This window comes from Phascolarctos cinereus, unplaced genomic scaffold (assembly GCF_003287225.1).
Source record: "Phascolarctos cinereus isolate Bilbo 61053 unplaced genomic scaffold, phaCin_HiC Scaffold_9;HRSCAF=440, whole genome shotgun sequence".
NCBI classification, from domain to species: Eukaryota; Metazoa; Chordata; class Mammalia; order Diprotodontia; family Phascolarctidae; genus Phascolarctos; species Phascolarctos cinereus.
In genome coordinates, this window is record NW_027556402.1 from 229,008,396 (window position 1) to 229,033,988 (window position 25,593).

At 34.5% G+C, this 25,593-nt stretch overlaps 1 protein-coding gene across 9 annotated transcripts in view; it reads right to left on the minus strand.

Annotated features, from left to right (window-relative positions):
- IMMP1L (inner mitochondrial membrane peptidase subunit 1) overlaps positions 1-25,593 on the minus strand; it is a 91,870-nt gene that overhangs the window by 39,842 nt on the left and 26,435 nt on the right. For 8 of the 9 annotated variants that reach the window (XM_020963881.2, XM_078148677.1, XM_078148678.1 and 5 more), the window contains one exon: positions 16,804-16,920. The gene's annotated coding sequence lies outside the window, so the exon portion shown is untranslated. Of the gene's footprint in view, positions 1-3,812; positions 4,115-16,803; positions 16,921-25,593 lie in introns of all 9 variants that reach the window. The other variant, XM_078148684.1, reaches the window with a different exon arrangement.

Genomic DNA, 25,593 nt, shown 5'->3' on the forward strand with positions numbered 1-25,593 from the left:
CTTAATAGCTGTGTGACCCTGGGCAAGTCACTTAACTCTGAATGCCTCACCAAAAACAAAACAAAACAAAAAAACCAACACACAGGGAAAAAATTACACTGATGCATGAGGAAAAAGACTAAATTTTCTAGTCAAGTCAACCTGACTAGCATTTATTATGGGCCTACTATGTGCACTTCACCAAACACTGAGGATATAAAGAAAAGCAAAAAATAGTCCCTGCCCTCAAGAAGTTCACAATCTCATGGTGGAGAAAACAAGAAATCCTCAAAGAATCACATCACATTGGTCTAGGTCCGCAGGATATTAACCTGGGGTCCATGAACTTGGGTTTTTAAAAATATATATATTTTGATAAATGAAGTTCAGTATAATTGATTTTCTTTGTATCTGTGTTAATTTTATGCATTTAAACCCATTATTTTGAGACAAGATCCTTGGGTTTTCACCAGATTGTCAAAGAGGCTCATGACAAAAAAGGTTGAGAGCTCCTGTTTTAATTGAAAATTGAGCCACACTTCTTAAAGTTTTTTAAATAAGGTATTAAAAATCAATGTTTTATTCATGAACACATTAATATTTGCAAAAAAGTACATCATTCATAACAGAGTATATATGACACACTTGGAATTTACTCCAATAAAAATTATTTGGGATATAAGTAGCTATAAATAATCAGAAAAGACATCACAGATGAAAGAACAGTATAACTTTTGTGACTTCTTAAAAGGCAGAAAAGCAATAAGTAACCAAGTTAAAAGAACATTTCTTTTTAATTTTTAGGCAATTGGGATTAAGTGACTTGCCTAGGGTCACACAGCTAGCAAAAAAGAACACTCTGAAATGATACTTTTTTTGTCTCCAAAAATAGCTATTCCTATAGCAAGATCCATGAAGTCTGTTTACATCATTTTGGGTGGGTTTAGCTTTTCTAAGATAAACAATTTATTTACTATTTTAAAAGACTGTGAACCCTGTATTCTGACACAGTAAATGTCCTGTTACAAATCAGTGTAAGTGGGGGCAGTTAGGTGGCGCAGTGGATAGAGCATGGGCCCTTAGTTCACAAGGACCTGAGTTCAAATTTGGCCTCAGACCAAACACTTGACACTTACTAACTGTGTGGACCCTCGGCAAGTCACTTAACCACCCATTGTCTAAAAAAAAAAAGTATGCATATATATATATATGTATATATATATGTATATATATATATATATATATGTATATATATATATATATACACACACATATATATATATATATATACCTATATATATATATCAACGTAAGTAAATATTTATAGTAATCTCTATAGGAAATTAAGAATATAAGTTGGGCATGCTAAAGAAACTCTCTGCAGTAAAAGTATTATAGGTTCTTCGAAAATTACTGTAATAATAGTAGGTATTCCTTAATCCACAAATTTTTTCTCAATCTACAAATTTCTGAATGACTCTTTCAATCTTGGATTGAAAACGCACAAACATTTTCACATACAGGGCAGTAGAAATGGATCCATTCTCTATTTACTATTAAATGGCATGAATTTGGCAAAGCGGATAGAGCACTGGGTCTAAAGTCAGTTAGACATGGGTTCAAATCCATCCTCAGACATTTAGCAGCTTTTTGTTTTTCAACTGTAAAATGGGTATTACTATATGAACACCTATTTCATGGGAGGATCAAATGAAATAATATTTGTAAAGCACTTAGCAGAGGGCCTGGCACATAATAGGAGCTTAATAAATGCTTCTTTCCTTCTTTCTTTATGTGGTAACAAACTTTGTTGTTGTTCAACTGTTCAGTCATGTATTACTCTTCATAACCCTGTGGACCACAGCACACCAAACAGGGTTTTCTTGGCAAAGATACTGGAGTGGTTTACCCATGGATGAAGGCAAGGAGAGGTGAAGTGACCTGCCCAGGGTCACACTGCTAGTGTCTGAGGCCAGAGTTGAATTCAAGTATTCCTGACTCTAAGGCCAGTGCTCTTTCCAAGGAACTACCTAGCTGCCTTGTGGCAACCAACTGCAACTCTTAGAAACAAAGTAATTTGGAACCAAATAGGTCAGAGGTACAACAGCAGTGCTAACTTGGATAGCTGAGCTCATTTCAGATTTTTATGTAAATCAAGGATGTTTTATTAGATTTCTAATACTTTATACATGCATGAATCAAGTAGACATGGCACATAAAAGCATATACAAAATGATGTATGGTTTTTCAAAGTATTAATACTGAATTAAAAATAAATGTTTTGTTTATAAATTGTTTTGAAGTGTTTTGTTCATGAATGTCTGCAAAAAATTAAATCATTCAAAACACAGTGCGTGAATACCAAATACTATTTGCTCTTAATTTGAAAGTGAATAAATTAAGATTTTTATAGCACTTTAAGGTTTGCTAAGTGCTTTATAAATGATTTCATTTGATCTCCACAACCCAGATAGATATTACTATCCCATTTTGCAACTGAGGCAAACAAAGGCTAAGTGACTTGCCCAGGGCCTCAGCTATTAAGTGTCTGAAGCTGGATTTGAACTCAGGTCTGAGTGACTTCAGGCCCAGTGCTCTATCTACTGTGCTACCTAGCTGCTCTCATTCTATTGAGGTCACTGACATTCCGCAAAGAAAAAAGTTTTTGACTCTGGGCAAGTTTCGAAATTAATGGGCCTAACTTTCCTCATATATAAAATAAAGAGACTAGACTAGATGACTTCTTAGATCCGTTCCAACTCTAAATATCTGTTCCTATGCTAGGATGAGAGGACAAAAATCAAGTTCTATAAGTAAATATTTTAGAACTATTAACAAGACTAATCATCTTTGGTAGTGTTGACATTTATGTCGTATGGTATTTACCTGATGGATGTAATAACTTTAAGACTCTGCATTTATTATATCCTTATAATAATTCTATAATGTATGAGATAGATACTAATATAATTGACAACTGAAGTTACTTGATAAAATTTTTATTAGGGTAAAATTTAAGTAACAGCAATTACCTCAATGTTTCAATTCTACACTAAATTGCTGAATCCATCCTTAGTTGGTGAAAGGCCAATTTAACTAAGAACCGACAAGTGATCATGGAAAACCTCGGAGCATTTATATTACTACTTCAGTGTCTTAGTACATGTTTTTTAAAAGCCATCTGGGGAAAAAACTACTCTTTTACATCAGCATTTTCAGTGACATTATGTTACCAAAATGATAAATAAGTTTTCCAATACAAAATTATTTACATGTTGTAAACCATATTAATAAAAAATCTTGTGGCACAGTGAATAAAGCAGTCGGCCTGCAGTCCGAAAGACCCGAGTTCAAATCTGGCCTTAGACACTTCCTAGCTGTGGGACCTAGGCAAGTCACTTAATCTCTGTTTGCTTTAGTTTCCTCAACTGTAAAATGAGGATAGTAACAGCACCTTCCTCACAGGTTTGTCACAAGGATCCAATGAGATATTTGTAAAGTGCTACATGAAGGCTTATTTATTCCATCCCTCCTTCCTCAACATGCATATTAAAAACAAATAATTAAACTACAATTCTTACATCTACAGGCATTATGATTTGGTCAAACAATAGCCTTATCATTACCACTGTACAAAAATTATTAAAATTTTACATATAGTTACAAATGATCATCTCCATTAATGACAGTTACGGCTTCATTTTGAATTGGAAGGTAAAGTATATATAAGAAAGATACTGTAAATCCATTTCTCTTGCATTTAAGTTATCGTGTTTTAAGGACAGCAAAGTCTACATCTGGTAAAAATTAAGACTGCACAATACAATACTTGCCTAATTTTTTTCCACATGTTCTTTGCCTTGATCACTTGATTTTTTTTTGGGGGGAAGGTAGGGGTTATAAAATTAATCACAGCTAGCAGGATAGAAATCACTTTGAGCTTCATGAATGACATCCAAGAGATGGGAAAGGATTAGTTCTCAGTTGCTGCCAGTTATAGCGCCAGGTGGCTTTTTCTGCAGTGAAGGTGTTACCGATAATCCCATTACGCTGGTACTAAATCTTGCAGACATCAAAATTATCACCAAGGTTCCTTTTCATCCCATCCTTTCCAAATGACTGGAAGTCGCTTCACCTGAAAGAAGTCAAATCCACATGCAGCTGCTGTTTTAGCAGCCAGCAGACTCCCTGAGAATGCCAATCGCGATCCAATTTTGCTGTGCTGGTGGCCCCCTATTCCCTGTCCAATAATACATCTGTTAAAAAATCCTACAGCTACAAATCAAGTTTAATCCTACCAGGGACCTCATGTTGGTCTTGTCTTCCAAAAAGGCAGCAGGTTCTGCTGTCTATCTCTGCTAGTGTCTGGGGAATACCCGTTAAATCCCAGCCCTACTTAGAAGAATAAGCTAAGGATCACAAAACATGACCTCAAAAACCCTGATATGACTATATTCTGACCCAGAGGCATTCATTCTAGGTGAAGATTAGAACTTTGCATAATAAGATTACACAGCAAGTGAATGATATCAAGGGAGCATCCATATGCACCCGCCTGGTTTTCTATAGTTAGCCTGTGCTCTGCAATATGCAGTGTAGAGGCAAAAAGGCTTGGTCTTTCTGGCTGAAATAAAATAGATTCACATAAATTAGTTGGCCATTTCCAGATTCCTAAATCCCCTATTACAACTTTTATTGACAGCTCCTGTGAGGATAGCACAAATGTTATTCTCTTTTTTATTCTATGCTTCTATAACCATAGTGCTCTGTAATTGAAATGTACATAGATTATGTCTAGAAATTAACATCTTGTTTGCTGTAATCTTGGATTACAATTGATTGTGTACATAATAAAATTAGGAAATCAATGGATGGATTTATCATCTCCCAGGAACTAGTGGCACTCTTTAAAAGGTAACTTAACATTCTGTGCCAACATTTTAAATGTAGTAGTCACTGTGAGAAGTCAATAAAAATGTAGATAAGTAAAAGAAAACAGGCATGTGTAAAATATATGAATGTAATAAAATCCATGTAGTTCCTCATAATTTGGAAACTTTAAAAATTAATGCTTTGTGCCATTCTAATTTTGTCTATTAACAAAAGCATATTTAAGTGGATCAACTCTGTATTAATGGAAAAATTTTTTTTTTGCATTTTTTAAGGTATAGATATACTTCCAGTCAATCTATTACCATAATCTTCCTGATCTTTTAAATCTATGTATTTTTTAAATTATTGAATAAATTCAAATCTAATGTGTTTTCTACTTTGTAGTTCTTAACTAGCTATTTTTAACCACATCACTGAATTAATAAGTTCTTATATTTAGAAATAACATACAGGACATTCTACAGTTCAGTTTTTAAAACCCTACACAAGCCTATGGAGAAATTTGTACTATGTAATACCTATCTTTAAAAGAGTATAAAATGTAGGCATTAAGCAAACAGAATATATAAAAACCAAGATTTTATCAACACCCCCCCCAAAAAAAAGAAATTGAAGGGGGGGAAGATTTTTCTTTATCAGATTTTAAAAAAGGTTTGGTAATTTTTTGAAAAATAGATGTCTTTTAAATGGTACGTTCTGTCACAGAATATTTAAATGTCATTGAATGATAAAAAATTATTATGGATAGAATTTTACAACAATATATTTCTTGGATAAAGTGAGATGCACTTTATGTAAACATCCTATCATGATGATTATAGAACTTTTTTATAATAACATAAAGTACTCAGGTAACAATCATAATAATTTTACAGATAAAAAATGAATCACTAATAGGGGAAGAAACATGTCAGTTATGCCAATAGCAATGCTATAAAAAACACTATATATTGCTAACAAAATGCGTGAAACGGATATTTCTTTATCAGTCATGATTGGGAAATTACTATAAGGAGGAATAAGGTATGTAAAAAGCTCTACTCATTTTTACATGCCATTTGGATCTGACTTGATGTATCAACTGGTTATAAGAATGGATCTGTACAACTTCCCTTCCTCCAACCTAGCACTGTGCAAAATTCATCGAATGAATGTATAAAATTCTCTTAACATTAAAATATACATCCCAGTCTTCAAACTGTGTAAGCTCAAAATTATTTATGAATATTGCTTATTCTCTAAAAACAACACGTAGAGTCCTTATTAAATTACCTTCCTCACAACAGTCCTGTAAACTACATAGTCTAAATATTATTGCTCCATTTTATATATACGACTTAGAAAGTCAAGTGATTTGTCCTCAGTTACACTTACTCCAAGTAAAGTGTTGGTACTAGGTCTTGAATTTAGATTTTCTGCCTCCAAATTCAATGCGCCTTCACCAAAAGCTTACACTAAACTCCAAACTATTCAAGGGTGCAGGCACTTCCAATTTTCATTTTTGTACTTCAAAACCTAGGACACTGTTTGGCATGTGGCAGACATTTTTATAACTGTTTGATGATTTCTAGTTGGTTTCTCTTAAATATTTCTGGGCTAGTGAAATATTTTTCAGAAACTTAAACAGCTTAAATGTAAAAAGCACTTAATTCTAAACATCTAACAAACCGAATGCTCAAATGTAACATTTAAATTTAAGCTTATTTTTTGTGAATTTTACTGATGCATTTTGGTTTTTAACACCACCATTATTTCCCACTATATATAATCTGAATCCCTCCTGGTAATGAAGAAAGAAAACCAATTAAACACAACTGATCAACACATTGATAGTATGTGATGTCACACCTGTAATCCCAAGATTCCAACTAAATGGAAATATGTTTCTTCACCTTTAAATATTAAATTTAATCCATTCATCTATTAAAAGAACCAGAAAAAGATCTAGGGAAGTTTGGGTTGTCCCTGTGTACAAGATTAATTGAAAAATACGAACAAAGTCTACACAATAAGAGGAAAGTTTGGAAGGCTTGTAATCAGTGCCCCCACACCCACCCCACTGGAAGCATAAGTATATCAAGAAGATCACAGATTACCTGATTTAGTTATCAAAGTCATTCACTCTTCAGTAGTCTCCTAAACCTGCGTTGGTATCTGTAACAACAGCTTTTTGTTTTGTACTCCCTGCAAACACACAGCTATCACCTTGGGGCAGGCCTTTATCACCTCATGCGTGGACTAACACCACAGGCTTCTGGTTGGACTTACTGCCTTGTCTCTCTCCACTTGAATCCATCCTTCACTAAGCTGCCAGAGTGACTCCTAAATTACAGCTTTGACGAATCATCCTTCCCTGCTCAATAAGCTACAGTGGCTCCCTATTACCTCCACAATTGAATATAAAATCCTCTATTTGACATTTAAAGCCCTTTACAACCTTTTTCCTGCCTGCCTTCCCAATGCTACAATTTCCCCCTCTCCCCATATTCTACCATCTAGTTTCACTGGCCCTCTCATTGTTCCCAGCACCTAACACTCCATTTCCTAGACTCTCCTTCTTTGTCTCTTCTCTGGCTTCTGGCTTCCTTTAGGACTCAGTTCAAACCTCACCTTCCAGGGCCCCCCCCCCACATTCCACTTATAACACATGTCTATTTTGTGTGTACAACTTTTTACACGTCGTCCTGGCCTTCCCAAAAGTGTAGGTACCGTCCACCCTGTGTGGCCCCTTCCTGAGACCAGTCGCTCCTCTCAGGACCTCCACTTTTAAGAAAAGTGCCCCAGTCAGCCATGTCTTCGTTCACCTCCACTCCTGACTGTAGATTTCCTCCACGAAGTCTCCTTTCTCATCCCCAACCCAAGAGTCCTTTTGATGTGCTGTCTTTCCATACCAGAATGTAACGTACTGTCTTTCTTTCCTTTGATTTATGTTTGTATTCCCAGCACTTTGTTCTGTACCTGGCACATACATAGGGTGCTTAAGAAATGCTTGTTGATTTCATTTGAGTTGTTTTCCTCCATTAGGAAAAATACAAACTCCTTGAAGGTAGGGACTCCCCGCCCCCCAACTAGAAAAGTGATAAATGATTTCTCTGTTTTATATGAAGTGCTGTATATCATAGCTATCTATGCTTGTTCCCAGTCCCCCTCCTAGAGTCTAAACTCCTTGAGACCAAGAAACTACATTTTATCGAATCTCTGTAGCTTCCTGTTACAGTTACATACACAGATACTTTAAATCAAAAACAAAAGTTTACCATTTGCCTGAAGGTTAATCTAAACTCTTCTGTTTGGGATTGAAAGCCTTTTATAATCTGGTCCCAAACTCTCATTATGCATTATCAGTCTACAGCTATAAAGAATGAATTCTTAATCACAAGGAGTTTAGATACTAAAAGAGGAGAAGACAAGTACACATATGAATACAGCACACTGCTGTATAATACACATAAATAATATAATACAAACATACACAAATTTGTTGACTACAAGGTATGGGGAGGGAAGAGTCCAGCAGCTGAAGGGGGTCAGGAAAAGCCTTATGGAGATGTTGCTTGACCTGCCTTCCTTCATTCTTTGATCCAGCCAAACTGGTCTTTTCTCTATTCCTCACCCATTGCATGGCAGATCACATTTCCCATCTCTGTGCCTTTGCAGTGGCTGATTTCCTGTGGAACTCCTTTCTAAAATCTTTTCTCCCTTCAAGATGTACCTAATGTGCCACCTTCTACACATAAGCCTTTCCTGATCTCCCCAAATGTGAGTTCCCTCCCTCCCTGACTAGTATTCAATTTGAATTTGTTTTGAATTTATTTGTTTTATATATATACACATAACACATACACACATATGTATGTATATGTATATTACATATATACATATATATGTTATTAGTCTTAACAAAATGTAATCTTGAGAGCAGGCAATACTTCATTCTTGTGTTTGTATCTTTAACACTTAGCGTATTAGCACTTAAATGGTTGTAGATTGGTTGTTTGATGACATCACTGTCAATTCATTCAGAATTGGTTATATCACCAACCTTTGAAAGAAAAACAATATTAATACTAGTTTTAGCAGAAAATGAAAAAAACAAGTCATCAACATTTATACAGTGCTTTCCCTCTAACAACCCATGAGATAATAGTACATATTTCACAGAATTATACCCATTTCAAACATGGGCAAACTAAAGTTCAAAGAGTAGAAACAACTCACCTTGACTGTTGGAAAAGGGATTCTAAGTCTAGTACTCTTTTGTTTATACCCAAACAGTTTTAAGTATTTTAGATTTGGGACACAGCACATATTGTTACTGCCACTATGACTATGATTTAAATGATGTAATGGATCTTACTATATTAGAAGATAAGACTTTTGATTTCCGGTAGCTAAGCTCCTTCTGATAAGACTGAGAATTTGTTTGCTTTTGCAATATTCTTGCCGTATTGATTTTACAGTATGAACAAACCTGAAGCAGCACCATGGGATGGCGGACAGAACACTGGACTTGGTGTCAACACACCTGGGTCCAAATCCCAGCTCAGGGACTTCCAAAATGTGTGACAATGGGCAAGGTCTATAACTTCTCTGTGTTTCAGCTTCCTTATATGAAAAATGGAGATAAAAATAACTCCACTACCCATCTTACAGTCACGTTTTAGGAAAATGCTTTGCAAAACTTAGAATGTTATGTAAACACGAATTAGTATTATTCTGTGCCACTGAGAGACAATGTGGGCAAGGATATAGAATCCAGGAAGCCCCTAGTCCAAGTCCTGCCCCAGACACACAATGGCTCTGTGACAAGGAACAAGCCCCTTCCCCATAACAGCTTGAGGCAACTCTGTAATATTGGAACTTGTGGAGAAGGGGTGTCCCACATTGGCAAAGAGAGCTTCCTCACTGGGCAGTCAGAACCCTGGTCCAAGCCAATGAAATCACAGATCTGGTCTCCATACCATTCTATATAAGTATTAGAATTGTATATATAACAATTCAACTCTTGAAAAGCAACAACAACTAAAATACAAGGGAAAGAAAAAGAACTGTTTGATCATGAGTAGGATTTTGTTTTATATTGCATAAAATAATTCAATGACACATATACATACCATAAAAAATAGTTTAACAAAGCTAATTGAACCTCTATAACTAATCGTGGAATTGAAACAGGGAGTCACTATGGAAAACCAAATTATTATGATACCTATCTAACAAATAATGAAGAAAACTAAAAACCAGTGTGATTTCATCCTCATTCTTAATTTGCTTCTTTTGCTTCATGAGAAAATGATTGCCCAATCATAACTGCCACTCACTCAAAAAAATTATAGATAATGCTGCTGAGGATTTTGTGACAGACTCATATCCTTAGTAATTTCAGTAGAACTAACATAGGTTCTATGTATTCTTCGACAAAGAAGCGCCCTAAAATTAAAGTTTTAAAGCAGGTATGAATCTACATGATTTGACAATCTCAAGCATCCTGTCTGGATGAAGGTAGGCCTAGAACAAAAGTCTAATTTCTGCAAAAATGCTGTATAATGTTTTTGGTATTATAAAACATTAAAATAAAGTCTACATGAATTGGATTAGATAGTCTGTGAGGTCCTTTCCAACTAATTATAGGCTATAAATATTTAGTAAATGAAAGGATTTCAGGTTTAAAAAGACACCCAAATATTATTTCTATGTTAGAAAAATAGTTTTCTAATTCCTTCCTATTATATTCTCTACTAACAAACCCTTTAATGAAATAAATTATTCAAACATTAACCACAAAAAAAACTATAAACCATTTTAGAAAATTGAACATTTACCTATTCAATTTCAGGACTTATAATTACAAATACATGAACATATGATTTATTCATATTAATAAATACCAAAGTTTGTACTACCACTTTCTTTTTCCCTCTCCCCTCCATCACCAACATGATTCCAATATATGCAATAATATTTAGGATTTCAAATCATGGAAGAGTTGCTTTTTCACAATTATTACAATAATTACCTGAAATCATCTCAAGACTAATGTTAAATATGGTAGAAGAACAAAATTTAAATTAGTAAGGCCCATTTCGTTATTTCCTAGTGTTCAAAATTTCTATAAATTCTTTCCTTCTTATGGTTACAAGTATTAAAAAAAAACTTTCTAAACATCAATAGATGAGTGCAATGATATTCAGTCTAAGTTAATCCCCAGACATCCAAATCCATGAATAAAAATTCATCAGTTTTAAATACACTGAGCCTATTAAGCAAGAACAAAAGCATATGCACAAAAGAGCTTTTAATATATTTCAAAGCCCACAAGAGCCATGGTCTCATTAAAATTATAAATTACACAAACATGGAATGAAGATTCAAACTGCAGTGCAGCTAAGCAGATTACAGAAAACCCCGCGTTCCATATGATAACACACCATGGCCCTCCCAGATGGGGGCTTGGAACAAAAAGGCCATCACCACAGCTAGGGAAAACCTCCTTGTGATCTCTGGTTTCTGTTCAGCAGATGACAGCCAAATAATATGTTGATTATTCTGTTTGTGCTGCTAAGCTTGTAAGATGGAATAAAAGCGATATGATCTATTGTGAACCTGATGCTAATGTGTTGCTCCACTCATAAATAATATACTGAATTTATTTTGAAACTATCTTTTATCTGATTTTCAGTTTTTAAATGCATGAACTAAAATAAAGGCCAGCATAAAATATTGTTATTTAATTTGACGTTTTAAGTCAAAAATGCTGTTGACATAATAATAGGTGAGAAAATCTGGGTACTTAGTAAAAAGTCACACACAGTCACCTCTTTCAATTTTTGCACAGTGATGAGACACAAAAATCACCTGAAATGAGGAAATTATTCAAATGCTAAAATTTAAATGTAAAAAAAATGTATACAGTGACAGACAATGTAAATCATATATGTTTATTAAGACTGACAATGAACAAAATGCCAAAACAAAAACACTTTTATACATAGCAAAGCAAACAACAGATTACAATACTCTAAGAACATTATGATCTTTACTAGATCTGGAAATTAAAAAAATGAATGCTATTAATATATACGGTTTATAGATGGGCATGCTGAAAAGTAATTAAAACAAACTTAAAATTAATTTTAAAGCTAGTAAAATTGTCAAATATTCACATTCTTTTCGTAATGTTTAAGATTGGGGTTTTTTTTTTCCCATTTGTGGATTTCATTCAGTTTAGGAAATTCTCATATAAGGTAAAATAGAACAGCTTGAATAAACTTGGGCTGGTAGAAGCAATTAGAAACATTGAACTGATGAATACTTGAAAAGATTTTACGTTTCCTAAGTTGAGGTCTTTTTATTCTAATGCTGCTAAAAATATTATGCGATTACTTATTTTACAAAGTCCTCTTTGACCAACTTTTTCCTCTATGACAGGCAGGATAGATTGGTAACCAATGAAGTGATAAAGGTAAGAGTGAATCATCAACACACCAGTTTTCACAGTATCAAAAAGACATGTCTCAGGAATCATCAATATTTTCCTAATGAACCTACTAGCCAATCTCTTTTCTATAGTATGGTATTTAAAAGATAACATGAAAGAGTGTTGGCCTCAGAGTCCAACAGATCGGTTTGAATTATACCTTGGCACTATATGTGATCATAATCAAGTCACAAACATTTCAGAGCCTCAGTTTTCTCAGCTATAAAATGCAATGTAATATGTATATAAGTATGTAAGGAAAACACTTCGCAGACTTTAAAGTCCAACATCAATATGAGTAGCTATTACTTGAGGAAATTTACTTAGAGAACTTATTTGAGTCAGCTTTCACCTGGTTGGAATAAAAAAAAAAGAATACGGAATGGATGAATATGAATAAGTCAGTAAAACATGTTCAGATGCTGAAAGTATTTTTTTTAAAGAAAAATTATAGCAATTGCTTTTATACTATATTGGTTCCTTAAGGTAAACATTTATTAAATTGGATGAAATTTTCTGATAGTTGGTATAATAATACCTTGTATTTTTATCCTTTCTTAGTTGTTTATATGCTAAAATTGTTATATTATCTAAAATAATGGTTTTACACAACCACGAGATACTAAAAGGAATCTGGAGGAAAGATATCACATTAGGAAGAAATTGATCATATAGTAACTGGTTATTTTACTCATCATAAAATCCAGATGAACTTCGCAATATCTAATTCAAATACAATGAATCTAGGTAATAAAATCTTTACTTTTAAAAAATCTAGCCAGGCCCGGTGGGTCACACAGCTATAGTTCCAATTATACCAAGGAGGGTGAGTGGGGTAGTGGATCGCTGGACCTCAGGAGTTTTGAGCCTTTGTTGTTGTTGTTGTTCAGTCATGTCTAACTCTGTGACTCCATCAGGGGTTTTCTTGGAAAAGATAATGGAGTGGTTTGTCATTTTGTTCTCCAGCTCATTTTACAGATGGGAAAACTGAGGCACACAAGGTTAAGTGTCTTGCCCAGAGTCACAAAGCTAGTCAGTGTCTGAGACCAGATTTGAACTCAAGAATATGAGTTTTCCTGACTCCAGGTCTTCTGGAGTCTACTCCTTCTACTGCACCAAGTGAACTAAATCTATCAGATACCTCACACAAAGTTCAGCATCAATATGGTGAGCCCTTAGGAGGCCACCAGATTGCCCAAGGCAGGGCAAACTGGTCCAGGTGGGAAACAAATCAAAACTCCTGTGCCTATCAGGTGCGTAAGTAGTTCCTGAACTTTTGGGCTGAGAGCCGAGTGAGACAGAGAGACTGAAGTCTTAACAGTATACTTCCTTTTCCAACTTTGGTTGTGAACTATTACCAACAGATTTTTTTTTTAAATTCATGTTCAGGACTTTATAGGAAGTGGGACAACAAATGTATTTCACCTTATTCAATCACAAAATTGCTAAAACAAATTTGCTGAACTATGTCTATCAATTTAAAATATAATTCAGAAATGCTTTAAGTTTCTCTTCCTATTTTTCTTCAGTGCCAACTAAGTTAACAGTTAAATTCTACATTTCCAAGTTATACTCCCAGATTGTTTAATGATAAGTGAGCTATTAAAAGAACTTGCATCTGATAATGTGACAAAAGCTAATAACATCTATTTCATAAAGTCAGATATTTGGTATTATAAAAGTAGGGGCACATCAATATATTCAATTAATTTATGGATGGAGATATTACAATACTCCACTTATCCAAAGTCAGACTTCTGACCTTAACCACCTGAAATATCACTATTAGCCTGGAAATTTGTGTAAAAGGCCCTTTAAATGATTAATAACTATCACAAATCTTAGGATCATGACTCCAAAGTAGAGGTATAGCACTATACTTCTTTCTCACATTGTGTAAAATACGACAGATGATTAGGTAATAGCAGCACACAATGATAGCAAAAATATGTGACATATGATAATAAATAATGAAAAAATTCCATAAAGGAAGACAGAAAAACTACAGAAGTGGAGTACTATGTAGTCATTTGGTAGAGGAGAAAATAGTTCTAAACATCTCAATAAATTAATAAAAGCTCATCATCACTAACTACTACTACTTCTCAATAACTATTATTGGTAGCCTTGAATTATCAAAAATGTGTTAAATTAAATTCAGTACATTATTTTATCAAAGAACAAATGGAAAAATACATTTCAGAAGGAATCCAATCAAAAATTATTAACTGATAGGTAAAAAAGTAAGATTCAGTTTAAAAAATTCATAAAGTATCTTATTTTTCAACAATTCAAATTTAATGAGACGTTAACAATAACTCACAAGACAATATTAAATACTGGTTTCATATCAATAAGCTGAACAACAATATGTTGAAGCTATACCCTTATGCCAGAAATAGTTACAAAAACAAAAACAAAAAAAGATTACCTACATATAATTGGGACCTTCCTTTGAGTGCAACAAACTCTTAAATAGTTGAACTGTATAACTGGGAGCATAATCATTCTGGAGGGTTTTAGCAATGTTACAATAACTTCAAAAGCCTAAGTAACTCTGTTAACTGCAATCCATTCTTATTTCAGAATTTGTCAACCATATTTTCATGTATCTTATTAAATGAACTCTGAAATGACAACTTTCTTGTATGATGAAATTTGATTTTAAATTTCCAAAATATGAAATCTTATTCTGAGTAGTGCCACGTAGAAGAAATTAAGCAATGGACTAAAGTATTTGTTATATTAAGCCCTTATTTGAAAAGTTAAATTATTCATATCTTATTAAATAACCAGATCATACGACTGGAAAAACCTTTAAAAGTACATCATTCATGAAGGACTAAAACACAACCAACAAAGAGCACATTCATCTACCCTAATCTTAAAGATTTAAGGAAAAGAAAATTATATTTGCTTTCTTTATAATATTTTCCAATATTCAACAATTGTTATGATTGGAAAATATTTCTTACTTAACAAATCTCTCTTATAGGAGCCTAACCTATTTCAAATGTCATCAAAAACAAATACATACTAAACTATGTAAAAAAGATATTATGATGCATATTTTAATATAAAAATAATTCTTATATTAAAAAGTAGAAAATACATGAACTTTTCTCAAATAAAAGTTACCATATATTTTCACTAATAGAGAAAGGGCCATTCTCCTTTTGTTCAAAACCAGTTTTCTTTTCATGTTACATATTTAAAGTTTTCAAAATATTAGGTATTTAATGTATTTTCAGGATTTCTGAATTAAGGAAACAAAGTATCAGGTCCTGTTCCCTAAAGTGCTAATTTAGAATGATCTTGCCAAACCATGCCCATACCTACAAAGAAAAGAGCAAATCTTGAAGAAAAAAAGTAACTAAAATCCAGCCAGACTTCTGCTTATTTTATTTAATTTTGCTTCTCTCATTTTAAAAAATCAATGTAATAAAGTTACTTTCAGATAATTTAATACATAAAATTGCCTTCACATTAGTATTTCTGAATGGTTAGTGAAGAGTTTTTACAAAGGCAAGCTTGTATTCACACGGCATTTTGCTGCTCAAAATGGGTGGAAATATACTTTTAAAAGGAGCAGCTTTATACATCTTAAGTGAGTTTAGGACATGGGAAAACAATGTAACAGTGTGGCAGGTCAGCAACGGACACTACAGTTGTTCTCCAACCCATACTCACTTTATGTAAATACAGTTCATTGCACACAGTAGACAGCATGATAGCCAAATTATAGGGTGGACATATAAAACAAGCCCCATTTAAAGTCATACTGCATTAAATGGAACACAGGATGTCTCATTCAAAATAGGTCCCATTAAAGTAGAAATTCATTATTGTGAGCCCTTTCAAAAATGTCTGCCCTGAATAGACACAAAGCAGAGGGGCCTAAAACTATTATAGAAGAGCTAATACCAAATGTGCATATAGACAGACACACAAGAATTAACACAGGAAACCTAAGACATACTCTAAAGCTTTCAATGTATGTATTCTATTTTGGGATGTTTTTAATAATATGGGCTATAAATCCAAAGGTTAGAGTTCTCTGTTGCTTCATCATCATCATCATCATCATCATCATCATCATCATCATCACCGTCATCATCCCCATCACCCACCACCACACCAACCACCACCACCACCACCAACCACCAAAGCATTTATGCCAACATAGTAACAACAGCAGTGGAGCATCACAATGATTACAGGGTAGCACCTGTTTTCTACTTATCTTTTTATGACTGGGGCTAAGGACCATAAAAATTTGTCCAGCTGGCTAAATATTTGACCATAAAATGCCACTTCTCAGTTCAGGAAATGCCTTAATGTCCAGTAGGGTGCAGTATTATAGCATCAACTAAACCTAAAGGGAACACGGAACCAATTAACAAGGGAAGAAGCATATGATGCCACAAATAGGAAAGTAAAAAGTGCTCTCTTACCTTCCTACCCCTAACGCCAGCTCTATAATACTTTCAGTTCTTGTGGCAGTATCTCCAGAAAACCACATGCTAAAGTTTTCTCAAAACACAGGTGGGCAATCCATAATTTCAAGGAATCTAAAACAGGGAAATAAGATTATAATAAAATTAATTGTGCAGTAAATAAACTATTTTTGCCTGCAGAGCATAACCAATACATAACATTGCTGATAATGTACAAAAAACATTGATATGCATTCCCTGCCCCACCTCCCCACCTTCACTGCTTATCAGGGCAGCATTCAAGGATTTTGTGTTGATAGTAACCTAGAAATAGGTATGAGCAAATAAAAATATAAGTAACCTTATAGGGAAAGGAACTTCCTGACAGACTGAAGAAACGCCCAATGGAGTAATGTCCCCAGGATACCACCCTAGAGTTTTAGCTGACTGATGTGTAAATAACATTACAAATTTTAGATTAGAGATGACATATGGAATAAACTGTGGGTAACAACAAATCTATATTAAAAATACTATATCTGTGAGACAATTTTCCCAAACAAAGAACAATCTGAAAATCGCTATTATATTTAAAAATAATGTTCCTTCTTGGAAAGAGCAAGTATCAACAAGCTAAAATAATTTTTTGCCTTAGTGAACACTTGTAAACAGCAAAGACTAATATGAAGTGGTGGTAGCTACTGGTAGCTCCACAATGGTAGTAATAACAACAACCGTTATTCCCAAAAAGATTCCATACTTAGTGGAGGTTCAAATGTGTTATTTTGGATAAATCACCTAATAAGTTTACCACTATGTGGTAACTGCAAAAAGCCAGAGTGTACTCATCGGTGAAATGGGAATAATATCTACCCCATTCTACTGCCAGGGTTATCATGAGGACCAATGACATAATAGATATGAAAACATTTTCAAAATTATAAAGCATTATAAAAATATAAAGTAATAACTATTACTGTTATTAACGAAATATGTCATTACCACCATAATGGTAAATTACTTAATAATATATTCATTAAACTTATGGCCACACTGGTCACCTTAATTATCACTAGAATGGTAAAAATGGTTATCAGTAGGCTTTTCTATTTGTGAGACCTTATAGTTATAAAGGGCTTCCATACCTGACTTTCACAACAACCCTGTAATAATATGGAAGCAGGTACTTTGATTCTCATGTTATAAAGGAAGAGATTTCATATGAGAAAAGGGATTTGCCCAAAATCATGTCCAGTAAATGGTGCAATCATCCCTTGAACATCAGCATTCCAGAAACTTTTCAGAAAATCATATAGCTATGTAACTAGTTAAATAGTATGGCTCTATACAAAGCTCCTTTATTATATGAAAGCAGAAAAATAACTTACTTTCTATATTAGAGGCAACAAGTGGCCCAGCGGTAAGCATGCCAGGCCTGGAGTTAGGTAGACCAGAGTTCAAATATGGTCTCAGATACTTACTGGCTGTTAGACCTTTGGCAAGTTACTTGTAAAGACTTTGTCTTTATCTGTCTGTCTCAGATTCTTCATCAAAAAAAAAAAAAAGAAATTGCCACAGCTACCCCAGCAGCAACCACCCTGATCAGTCAGTGGTCATCAACATCAAGGCAAGACCGTCCACCAGCAAAAAGATTATGACTTGCTGAAGGCTGAGAAGATGGCTAGCATTTTCTTTTTAGCAATAAAGTATTTTTATATTGAGGTTAAAAAAAATTCAGATTCTTCATTTATAAAATAAATCCTATTGTGAGGATCACAGGAGATGATACTTGCAAAGTACTTAGCATGATGCCTGCACATAGCAGACATTATATAAATGCTAGTTGTTGTTGATGATAATGGAAATTTTCAACCTAGCGTTTGTGGCCTTGTTTTTAATAAGTATTTTGATAACAGTATTTTATTTTAACTGATTTTCTTTGTAAAAGAAATCTTTTATTGTATGCATTTTAAAACATGCTCATTAGAAGAGGTCTGCTGGCTTCCTCAGATTGTCAAAGGTCTATGTCACACAAAAAAGTCAAGAGCTCTGGACCTGCAAGATGGGACACATTGGTTGACCAGACTGGTTGGTTGCTGTCCTTCCTTCTCGAAGAGGACCAAGATGACATCACCATGTCGGGGTCAAGGTACAGTGTGTCCGACCATGGCCAATCTCATCGATACAAGCTTGGAAGGCTTTACCACAGGTCTGCCACAAATAGTCCACATGAACATTTGGAGTGGAAATGTCTCTAAATTTGCACATCTCACATTTCTTTTGAACTACTACAATTCTGCTTTGTTCATTGTGAACAGCACCTTCTTTAATGTGGGAACACCATGCTGGGAGGTCCTGTCATTATCTCCTGTATCTCACAATCAATACCAAAGTTCTTCAGAGAGGCTTTGAGAATGTCTTTGTATCACTTCTTCTTACCTCTGTGTAAGTTCTCCAAAAAATAGTGTTTTAGGGAAACACACTTTTGGCATTCAAACAATGTGGCCTGCCCATCTGAGTTGCATTTCTCTGCACTAGAGTTTGAATACTTGGCAGTTCAGCTTGAGAAAGGACTTCATTGTCTGGTATCTTATCTTGCCAGGTGATCTTCAGAATCTTCCTAAGACAATTCAAATGGAAGCCAAACAGTTTTGTGGCATGCCTTTGGTTATGTTATCCAGTTTTCACAGGCATACAACAACGAGGTCAGCACAACAGCTCTGCAGACCTTCAATTTGGTAGCCAGTCTAATACCTCTTCTCTCCCACACTTTCCTTTCAAAGCCTCCCAACACAGAACTAGCTCTGGCAATACATGTGTCAATCTCATCATCTACATGTATATCCCTGGAAAGCATACTGCCAAAATAAGTGAACTTATCACACAGCATTCAAAATTTCTCCATTTTTCGTAACCAATGGCTCTACATGTAGACAGTGTGGTGCTGGCTAGTGGAGCACCTTTGTTTTCTTGGTGTTAATTGTTAGGCTAAAATTAGCACAAGCAGTAAAGAATCAATCTTTACTTTGTTCCATCTCAGCCTCAGTGGCTGCACTGATTGCACAATCATCTGCAAACAAAAAGTCATGCACCAACTTTCCTTCCACTTTAATCTTGGCTTATAGTTTTTTTTACGGTTAAATAATTTACCATCAGTGTGGCAGCTGACCTTGACGTTACTTTCATCCTTGTTAAGGTGCCCAACAACATTGCTGAAACTATCATGCTAAAAAGCATGGGAGGAAGCACACAGCTCTGCTTCACTAAACGGATGACTAGGAAAATATGAGATCATTGTTCATTATCTAGGACCTGGGTAAGTGTGCCATTGTGAAACTAGTTCTCCAAATAACATCTATGGAGAAGATGGTCTTGCAACACGTATTCCAGTGCCTAGTACACAACAGGCATTTAAAAAAGGTTTAGTAATTGATTACTGATTGATGGTACTGTACAAAAGCCATCTGAGCTAGCTAAAGTAATATAACGAAGACATGGTGTTATATTTTAAAATAGTCCCCAAAGGTCAAACCCAACTACCATTTAATAATTTCCCAGGTTTATAACCTCATTGCTTTCCTTGACAGACATTCTTTTTGCCTCTACAACATCTCTTGCAACTGATCACTTTTCTGTATTTATATAGCCATTCATTTAGTTCAGTCCCTTCGCACCTATCACCTACTAGATCAGTGGTTCTCAAAGTATAGTTCCAGAACCCCTGGGGTCCCTAAGACCCTTTCTGGGAGTCCACAAGATCAAAACTATTATTATAATGATACTAAGACATTATTTGCCTATTAAAATACTTCTCCCTTGTCCAGCCCATATAACTGTGAAGCAGGTTTTTCTTCAACCAAATCAAAGTATCACACCAAATTGTATGTAAAAAGCATGCAAGAGAATCTAGTTGTAAAAATATGAAAACAATGCTACTCTCCTAACTTTTTATTTTAGATAATATAGTTATTTTACATAAAATATGCTGTTTCCATTAACAGGCAATGGATTTAGCATTTTAAATGATTTAGTAAACATTTTAATATTTTATTAGTTTTAATTTCCATATAGTAAATATTAAATGATAAACATAAACATAAACAAAAGCTCTTTGGAGTCCCATCAGACAGTAAGCTCTTGAAGAGCAAGGATTAATTCAGTGCCTTTCTAGGCAGCTAGACCTATTCCAAAAAGTTAGGTAGTGAAGTGGAGTGTCTGGCCTGGAATCAAGAAGACCTGAGTTCAAATTTGGCCTCAAACACTTACTAGCTGTGTGTCCCTGAGCAAGTCACTTATCTCTGTCTTAGTTTCCTCACTATAAAATAGGGATAATAATAGCACCAATATCCCAGGATTGTTTTGAGGACCAAATGAAAGAATATTTATAAAGCACCTGGAATAGAAGAGGCACTTAATAACTGCTTCTTTCCTTCCTTGTATCCCCAGCACTTAGCACATAGACTGGCATATAGTAATTGCTTAATAAATGCTGAATGACTTGGCTTAATTTATTCAGTGTGATCCCAAGTTGCCAAAGAATTTCTAGAATCTAAAAAAACAGTGGGGCAGCTAGATGGCATAGCACATAGAATGCTGGGCCTGAAGTCAGGAAGACTTATCTTCATGAGTTCAAATTTGGCCTCAGACACTTACTGGCTCTGGGCAAGTCACTTCACATTGTTTGCCTCTATTTCCTTATCTGTCAAATAAGCTGGAGAAGGAAATGGCAAACCACTCTAGTACCTTTGCCAAGTAAACCCCAAATGGAGTCACAAATCATGACTGACATGACTGAATAACAAAAACAATAACAAAATTCATCTGTAAGAACAAAAGGTGAAGGTTCTCAAGGAAAACAACGGAGTGGGAAGGAAGAAACAGCTTAGCAGTATCACATCTCATGCTATACGATTAAGCAGCATTCATCAAAACTCTTTGGTGGTATTCTTCTATCCTACTGGAAATTACGACTCCCCTCCTAGCTTCTATCAGCTCTGACTAGTGAGCTTTTGGCATTGTTGAGATGCGAATTATGCAGTAACTACACTTCACAGTCTCACCACCATGGCCTTACTCTAGGACAATCTCTGCCTCACCAGAAACTAGGACTTCACCCCAGGCTCTTTTATGGTGGTAAAGAATTGGGAACTGAGAGAGCAGCTATCTATCAGGAAATAACTGTACAAATTGTGGTATACATATGTGACGGAATGATATGATGCTGTAAGAAATGATGAATGAGATGGTTTCAGAGAAATGTAGGAAGACTTGTATAAACTAATATAAAGTGAAGAGAACAGAGATGAGAGAACAATTTGTACAGTAACTACAATATTGAAAAGAAAAACCACCTTCCAAGACTTAAGAACTCTGATCAATGTAATGATAACCAGGTCACCAGAAGACTGATGAAAAAGTATGCTAGCTCCACATGACAGGAGAGGTGATGGATTCAAGGCACAAAACTAGTACATTTTTAGAGATGGAAAATGTGTAGATTTGTTTTGCCTAACTATTATTGTTTTATAAGAATTGTGTTTTCTTTCTCTCTCTCTCCTTTTTTTTTTTTAGGCAATTGGGATTAAGTGACTCGCCCAGGGTCATACAGCTAGTAAGTGTCAAGTATTTGGTCTGAGGTCACATTTGAACTCAGGTCCTCCTGACTTCAGGGCCTGCGCTCTATCCACTGCACCACCTACCTGCCCCTCTTTTTTTTTTCTTTTAACCTGGAGAGAGGATTGGGGGTAAAGTAGGGAGGATAATTAGCAACCATTGCAAAAGAAAAAAAAAAGACATGAAAGAAAACAGAGTCATTGAAGTATTTTTCCATATGCACAGAAGAGGAACAAAGTTCAAAAAGAAGAGGTAAACAAGATGGTTTTCTTTAGAAAAATTTTTGAACTAAAAAACACCAGATAAAATGAGCATTTCCGATGCTGTAAAACAGGAATACTGGAAGTGAAACTGCAAGTGTAAATTATGTAAAGTTTATTTTATTCTTTGAATATATAATAAATTCAAGTAATTTTCAAAGCTGTTCTACTTATGTATAATTCCTTCTGGCCTTCTTTCTGTTTGCTTCTCAATTTTTATTTGCTTGGAAAAGCCTAAACCCAGACCCCCAATTTGAAACAAAGGAAAAGAAAAACTCTTGTAACATATACATATAATCAAGCAAAACAAATTCTCACATGGGTCACTTCCAAAACAGTATATTGCATATTCTGTATTTTGAGTTCTTCATCTCTGTCAGAAAATGAATAATATGCCTCATCATTGGTACTCTGAAATTGTGCTTGGTCATTTCATGGTTGGCCAAACCAACATAATAAAAATGAAAACACTACCTGAATTAATTTACTAATTCAGGGTCACACTACTCAAACTACTGAAAGATCATTTCATAGAGCTAAGGGGAAAAAATTTTATCTGGTAGAACAAAAGGTAAAAAAACTCAAGAGAAATCATGAAAAAAGTGGGAAGGAACAGGAATTAGCAGTACCAGATCTCAAACTATATTACAAAGCAATAATTGTCAAAACAGTTTGTACTGGTTAGAAGTTAATCAGTGGAACACATTAGGTACACAAAATACAGAAACAAATGAACACAGCAGCCTAGTGTTTGAAAAACTCAAAACACTCAGGTATTGGAATAAGAACTCACTATGACAAAAACTGCTGGGAAAACTGGAAAACAATCTAGTAGAAACTAAGTAAACCAACATCTTACACCACATAACAAGATAAGCCACAAATGGATAAATGACAAAGGATGACATCATAAATAACTTAAAAAGCATGGAAGAAAGTTCTTCTTCGAGATATGGATAGAGGAAGAGTTCATCACTAAACAAGAGATCGAGAAAAGCAAAGAAAGACTGAACAATTTAATTATATGTAAAACTGAAAATTTTTTCCACGAACCAATGAAGCTAAAATTAAAATGGAAAGACATAATTGGAGAAAACATTCTGTGCAGCAAGTTTTACACACACACACACACACACACACACACACACACACACTCACTTCCAATATACAAAAGGAAGTGATTCAAATTTATAAAAAGAGCTGTTCTCCAAATGATAAATGGTCAAAGGATACATATAAGCATTTCTCAAAGAAAGACACCCAAGTTATCAATAGCCTCATTTTAAAAATGCAGCAAATCACAAATAATTAGAGAAATGCAAATTAAAGCACTCTGAAATTTCACCTCCCACTCATCAGATTGGTAAAGATGACCAAAAAGATAACGACCAAAAAATTTTATTTATATACACATTCTCTTTCTCTCTCTCTACACACACACATACACAAACTAAAATTGTTCATGCCCTTTGATTCAGAAATACCACTACTACTAGTCTTATGCCCCAAAGTGTTCAAAGAAAGTAGAAAATAACTCACATGAACAAAAATATTTGTAGAAACTTTTTCTCAAGGTAGCAAAGAACTGGAAACAAAGAGGGTGTGGGATCAATTGGGAAATGGCTGAACAAGTTGTTGTACACGGATGTTGTTGTACAGTTATTTCACTCATGTCTGACTCTTCATGAACCCATTTTGGGGTTTTCTTGGCAAAGACACTGGAGTGGTTTGCCATTTCCTTCTCTGGTTCATTTTACAGATAAGGAAACTGAGGCAAACAGGGTTAAATTACTTGCTCAGGGTTGCAAAACTTGAAAAATGTCTGAGGCCATATATGATCTCAGGATTTCTTGACTTCAGGCATGGTGCTCTATCCAGATGAATGTAATAGAATACTATTGTGCTTTAAGAAACGATGAACAAGATGGTTTCAGAGCAACCTGGGAAGATTTGTATAAACTGACAAAGAGTGAAGTAAACAGAACCAGGAGAAAAATTTATTTAATAACAAATTTATTTAATGACAAGTTTGAAAGACTTAAGAACTCTGATCAATGTAATGATCAGCCATGATTGTTAGAACCTCTGATCAATCATATAACATACCTGTTGACAGTGGTGATCAAATCAGTGCAGATTGAGACATATTCTTCAGACATGGCCAATGAGGAGATTTTAAAAAAAATCTATATCTGTTACAAGGGTTTTTTTCTTCTTTTTTCTCAATATGGAATGTGGGGTAGGGTCAGGTGAAGAGATGGAAGGAACAGAAAATAAGAGTTCTGTTAACTGAAAATAAATAAAATTAAATTTTTAAAAGTCACGATTGATTACTGCATTGATCAGAGTACACAAGTCTTTCAAAGCTGTCTTTCTTTACATTGTTATTATAGTACAAATTGTTCCTTAGGTTCTGCTCACTTCATTATGCATTACTTCATACAAGTCTCATCAGGCTTTTCTGAAACCATCATTTTTATCATTTCTTAGGCCACAATAATACTGTATTATATTCATATACCATAATTTGTTCAGCTATTCTTCAATTAATAGGAACTCCCTTAGTTTCCAGCTCTTTACTACTACAAAAAGAGCTGTTATTAATATTTTTTAATGTATGGGTCCTTTTCTACTCTCAGTGCATATGAGGCTAGTAGTGGTGGTATAACCAGGTTGAACTATATACACAGTTCAGTAACTTTTGAGGCATAGTTCCAAATTCAAAGACAATTTGAAAATAACATAATTTATTTTTTTTAAGATCAAGGTATATATAACAAATGATCCTCTTTCATCTTATGTTCATCAAATTGAGAATTTTTAAATGATAATATTTAAACATTCAAAACAGTAGAGATTGTCTCATTCTTTAAATTTGTCTGGCATATAACAGTATGTGCTTAATAAATATTTACTGACTGATCTAGTCCAATAT